The sequence below is a fragment of the Chelonia mydas genome, chromosome 3, assembly GCF_015237465.2.
Source record: "Chelonia mydas isolate rCheMyd1 chromosome 3, rCheMyd1.pri.v2, whole genome shotgun sequence".
NCBI classification, from domain to species: Eukaryota; Metazoa; Chordata; order Testudines; family Cheloniidae; genus Chelonia; species Chelonia mydas.
This window is the reverse complement of record NC_057851.1, coordinates 132,067,258-132,073,640: the sequence shown is the minus strand read 5'-3', so window position 1 is coordinate 132,073,640 and position 6,383 is coordinate 132,067,258. Positions and strand designations below refer to the sequence as shown.

At 40.2% G+C, this 6,383-nt stretch overlaps 1 long non-coding RNA gene across 1 annotated transcript; it reads right to left on the bottom strand.

Moving 5' to 3' along the window:
- Positions 1-408: 408 nt before the first annotated feature.
- LOC122464829 lies at positions 409-5,392 on the bottom strand. Its single transcript, XR_006289221.1, has 3 exons — positions 5,224-5,392; positions 4,964-5,014; positions 409-469 (listed from the first exon to the last, which is right to left on the bottom strand). It is a non-coding gene; the product is annotated as an uncharacterized LOC122464829 (long non-coding RNA).
- Between the last annotated feature and the right edge of the window lie 991 nt (positions 5,393-6,383).

Below are 6,383 nucleotides of genomic sequence, written 5' to 3'. Positions count from 1 at the left end.
ATGAGCTAGCATGTAACAAAGAGACAAAAGTAGCCTCCTTTCCCCAACTCTGCTGCTGCATAAAGGCAGGTACAATTGCATTCCTTGTATTCAAGGAGTGCCCAAATCTAGCACCCACAACAACAATAGCTGGTGGGGAGGAGTGGGTGAGGAAAGTACAGCTGCTCCCACACAAGGAGGATTGTCTGCTGCACCCTTTCAAAAAAGTGTATGAATGCAGCCACTCTCACCCTGCACTGCAGGAGCCATTATATTGAGGGGATATGCCCAGCCGCTATCAAAACTGAGCACACTTTAAGGGCCCTTCTAGATCCTTCACTGATTCTGTAACCAAGATGTCTACAGCTGCTATAAATGCCTTCTTCCATATGGCAGGATGGGAGGCTATAAACTCTCCTGACAGGTAAGGATCTGGCCATGGTGGTCCATGGTTGTCACCTTCAGGCTTCACTATTGCAATGCACACTACCTGGTAATGAAAAGCTCCAATTAATTTAAAATGTATTAACCCAACTGGTAAGCATCACAAGCTTCCACAAATACATCAGCCTGGTGCTTCAGATCCTGCACTGGTTCTCCACTGAATAGCTCCTGGAGCTCTAGGAGATCCTGCAAGTGCATGTACTTAACAGGAGCCATCTGAGCCTATATATTTGGTAGTCTCGTTTTAATGATTCCAGCAATGGTGCTGCCTCTTACTCACCTGAGAGATTATTCCACAGCCTACCAGACTCCCACCATCAGGAATAGTTAGCCTAAACTTTGCTTTTGTGCATTTCATCTCAGTACTCCAAGTTATGCCCCTCTAAGCCTTGCTAAATGACTCCTCCCCCTTTTTGTTTCCTCCCTTTCCAGTTCTCAAGCACTCACTCAAGCACCCTGGAGCCGCAGGTGAATGTTTCAGTCTCCACGTAGAGAGCACTTATTTTCATTGACTTTTTTAAACTATCATGCAAACATTTCAATTACAATTTCAATTTTTAAAACCCTTATTTCTAACAAACCATTAAAAAAAGGGGGGTGTCTCGTGTCAGACTGGAGTTGTAAATGTTGTTCGTGAGTCATGGATGCCAAAAACATGGGCATGACAGAATATTGATACCCAGATCAAGTCTCCTTGATAGCAGTCCAATAATAGATGTAAGCATGTATGTACTGCGAAGTGTCTCTAAGGCCAATGAATGTTGTACTGTTCATATGAACAATGTGAAGCCACACAGAGAATTGTATGCTACTAAATCATGTTTGTCAGATGGGTAAAGCAGAAACCATTTGTGGTGTGTCAATGGAGTTGTGTCCCATACATGAGTTAGAGACCTGATTACCAATTGCCTTGCACCTTGTGAGTTCCCTTATCCCTGTGCAAAGCATGTGTCACACACTATCATTGTGATTATTAGCATTTTATACCCACTTTGCACAGATGTGAACAATGGTGGTTGCAAGGCCATGGGGAATCTGGCCCTATAACTGTGCCATCAGTTGTGCTTCTGTAGTAATTCAGGCTCGGCTGGTTAATTTCAAAAAGAAAAAAAATCAGCTGGCTCCTGGGCACTATATAGAGTATTTATGACACAGGTTGGCATCAGAGGCATGAAGGGACGCAACAACTTCCAGGGAAATTCAAAAATACGGGGGGCAGGGGAGAGAAAGGAAAGCAGACTGCTACCGTTGTTAGCTTAACTAACAACAAGAAAAGATGACTGACTGAAATTCTCAAGGAAGAAGGCAACAAGGCAGTAACTTTGCAAAACCCAGCAAGCTCCAGATGGTTGTCACTTCACAGGGCTGCCTCAGCTGTTTGTGACATGAAGCGCACATTTGTGCCAAGCTTTCAGAAATAAAGTTTGCAGCGGTCAATGGGAATCACAAATGCTCTTTCTGAATGTACAGTATAGAATGTCAAATGTGTTCTTGCAGCATAGCCTCAAGAAAGAAAATGCTAAGATGTCAAAAACACACATATCTATCAAAATGCTTCCTGAGGGATTTAAGTGGTACAAGAATTATTCACCCTACAGTATGATTCACACCGAAAAATTGACCTAACCTGCTTTCCACATACTCTGCCAGGGGTGAACTCTCTCACAAACACACACACACACACAGTATTTAAGAAGTCTCATCTAAGGGTCTTGTTATTTTACATAGATTTCATGTACCACCCAAATGTGTTTATGAGCAATTTTTACCAGAAAATTCTTAGCATTGGTTTAAAAATTCCGAGATTGAGAGACACGGAAATTATCTACAGAATCTATACAGCATGGGCAGCAGCAAAACAAGTCTCCCTCAAATGATCTACCAATATCTTTCATCCTGGACCCAAAAGACACAATCTGCAGGGTTAGAATAATTCCTCACAGCTATGTGTGACAGTAGCGCTGAGTTGTGCCAGTCATAGCTGCAGTTCTGTGATGGGAATAACTACTCAAACAAACATTGGGTCCCCAGCTCATTCCATATAAGTCACCAAAATGGTACTCGTATGGTAATAAATTTTGGTCACTATCATTGCAAGATGGATTTAAACAAGCAACCCAGAACTTCTTATAGTCTCTTTCCAAGTCCCTGTGTTATCTTATGTTCTTATAGGTTCTAAGCATAGCCAACTGGGTCAGACCAATAGTCCATCTCACCCAGTATCCTGCCTCTGACAGTGGTCATGCCAGATGCTTCAGAGGGAATGAACAGAACAAAGCAATTTTGAGTGATCCATTCCCTGCCATTCAGTCCCAGCTTCTGGCAGTCAGAAGTTTAGGGACACCCAGAGCATGGACTTGGACCCCTGACCATCTTGCCAAATAGCCATGGATGGAACTATCTTCTATGGACTTATCGATTTTTTTCTGAACCTACTTACACTTTTGGCCTTCACAACATCTATGATGGGGTGTTGACCAGAAATCAGCGCTGAAGGGATTAAGGTGGCTCAGAAAGGGTCAATTAACCTTATAGGCATCACTGCTAAACCCTAATTGAAGATGAAGTCCAGCTGGGCAAGAAGCTGAGGTATAAAGCCAACAAATTTGTCCCAGAAAGGGCTGGGTGGGGTAGGCTGGAGTGAAAATGGAGGATTTTCTGACCTTCAAATGATGATATCAGCAAAAAAGCAAAGCCAAAGAAGGAAATAAACCAAAATGTTATAATTGTAAGATCACTAGTCAAAGTAACATGATAAAGTGATGTTAACCCTATGAAAATAACAGACTGGATTAAAAAAGCATAGGGGATATAGTAAGAGCCATGAAGCTGCAAGGTGGAAATCTTATAGTTGAATGTAAAAACAAAGAGCAAGCTGATAAACTGCTAAAAAAACTAAAACACTAGGACAAATTAAAATAAGTTGCCAGCTACCATAGGGAAATGAAGGGAGAAGTCTTTGGGGTGCTGTTAGAACGGAACAATGATGAGATAACCAAAAGGATAGGAGGAAAATAAAGTGATAGCAGGTAAGAAACTAACTAAACGAGGAGGAGAAAGCAAGCCATCAGCACCAGTGCTGATTACATTTAAGAGAGGGACTCTACCTGAGAAAGGAACACTAGGGTGTCAGATATTCAGAACTATGCCATATATCCCCTATCCCATAAGGTGTTACAAGTGCCAACTGTATGGGCACGTAGCTTCTGCTTGCAAAGGGAAAACAAGATGCAGTAAATGTGAGGGAGAGTGTCCCTCTGAAAATTGTACAGAAGGGACAGAGGTCAAATGTAGTAACTGTGATGGTAATCATCGTCCAGCATACAGAATGTACTGCAAAAAGACAAGCTAAAGAGATATAAAAGACAAACATTGTTAACAGATATTATGCGGAAGCTGTAAGGCGACTCTCAGAGTATTAGGCAGAAAAGGATAAGAAAATCAGCACAGAAAAAAGTGGAACTGCAGACAGATTCTCATTCTGTAAAGATGATAAATACGGTGGAAGGAATAGGCAATAATATATTAGTGGTGGAAAAAAGGTTTATTGCATTTAGGAGAGCAGTGATAAATTGTACATCACAAATGGGGAAAAAATGAAAATTATATCAAGGGCAGTGGAAAAATACTTGTATGTTAGCAATTTGTCAATGAACTGTATTCATGCAAATTTTAATGAGGTTAATGGTGAAATATGACTAGTATGGGAATCACAATGTTTTGCTGGAATGTGCACAGTTTGATAGAACATGGTCAAGAACTGAAAGAAAATATCTTGGAAATGAAAACTAAAATCAGATGTTATATGTATCCAGGAAACATGGTTGATTGAAAAGCTTGCTTTTAAAATTCCAGGGGATATTGCCTCTAGGCAAGACTGACAACTAGGAAGAAGAGGAGACATTTGTACTTTCATAAGGGTAAGACTGAACTATGTAACAGTAGAGCATGAAGACATAAGCCTAGGATAGAATGCTGTTGAGTTCCCAATGAAGAGAAATATTTCTTTAAGAATTTATAATATCTACAATCCATGTGGGAACTGAGAAAGCTCAGAGCTACAAGAAATAGTAAAGAATGCTAAAAGACCATATATGTGGTGACCAAACCAGAATAAATTGTGGTGAAGTAAGACAACTGATTAAAATGGTGCATGCTTACAAAACAAATGTAGTGGTTTCAAACAATGGCACTCCGACTAGATCGAATGCAGCAGGGTTTTTTTCCTGCTTAGACTGGGGAATTGTAACAGCAGATGTTGCAAGTAAATGCAGCTGGAACATATATAAGGAAGAAGGAATGGGGAGTGATCATTTCTCTAGACTTATTACTTTTCAAGGGCAATAAGGTAATGGAAAATTACCCACCTGGAATTTCAAGGAAGCCACCTGGGAGCTATTTACAAATTAATGTACTGAATTTGTGAATAATCATGTGATGACATGGAAAATTTCAGTGATAATGGAATAATGGGATTAATAGCAGTAGCTACTGTAGCCATACTTAAGATGTTGAAGTATCTCAAAACTAAAAAACTCACTTCCATGGTGGATGAGGAGTACAACATGGCAATTAGAAAAAGGAACAAAGCCTATAAAAAAAAGCAAAAAATGCAATGAATGCCAAAGATATAATGAAGTATAAAAGTAGTATGGAATAACAAAGAATTTTTTAAAAAATGAGAGAGAGAGTGTTGGAGAAAGTACTGTGAGAAGATAAATAAAGATACCAAGACATCAGAAATATATAAGCAAATTAAAAGAATGACGGAAATTCAAACTAACAGTAGTCAAGTCCTACCTCTTCTTGGGAATGACAACATAGTAGGAAGTTCTGCTGAGAAAGCAGGAGTTCTAGCAAAAGCTAGTTTTACTGTCAGTCAGGGCAGTTTCGGGAGCGGTGCGTCTCATGGCAGTCTCTTCCTTGGATGGACTCCCTCTGTTGACAGCAGTCCCTAGGCAAAGTAAGCTTCTTCCTGTTCACCACTCTGTCCTATGGTAAATTCCCCCCTTTAATCTCCTCCCCCTCCAGGCTGAACCAGCCTTGCAGGTGTATCTCATTAGCTTAGAACAGGCCCAGAGGAGCTCGTTGGCCTTCTACATACCAGGGTGAGGTTGTCCTTTCACAGTACACCATTGATCACATTATTAAATTAGAAACAGAAATGCAAAAAAGTAGGAGTCACAAAGATTTCGTGATAACTAACATTCTAGGTATTGAAAGGGCATATGACACGTTCTGGAGGAATGGCTTGTTGTACAAAGTAAGTGGACTAGGGGAAGAAGGGGAAGAATGTATGGATGGATTGGAGAATTTTTGTGTAAAAGAACATGCAAGTGAGAGTTGGGAAAGCTATGCTGAATATACATAATATTAAAAATGGTACGCCACAGGGAAGTGCTACCATCCTGACCTTATTTAATATTATGGTAAATGATCTTCCAAACCAAATCAGTTAGGTATCACTCTAATTCCCAGGTGACTGTAATCTGTGGGTTCAGAGTAGGAATACTGAGTGGCAGAAAGGAAAATCAACAAAGTGTTAGGGGAGACCTCTGACTGGGGAAGTGCATGGGGTTTCATTGCTAAATCCAAAGGATAGGGTCTTTACGAAAAGGGGAGTTACAAAGAAATGCAAATTGTATCTATATGGAGAACAAATAGATATAGATAAAGGGTTTAAATTCTTAGGGGTAATATCTGATACTAAATTACTTTGGAAAGATCATATAAATAACATTAAAGATAAATGTTCAGGAAGGATTAACCTGCATAAAAGCCTTGCTGAGACTAACAGGGGCGAGGGGCAGATATGTAAAAACGGCTGATAGTATACAGAGCCTTAATCAGATCAGTTATTGACTATGGATGCCAAGCCTTTGGGTCAGCATCAAAATCAGGACATAAAAAATTAGATTTAATACAAGCCCAGGCACTACAAATTGCATATGGTGCATTTC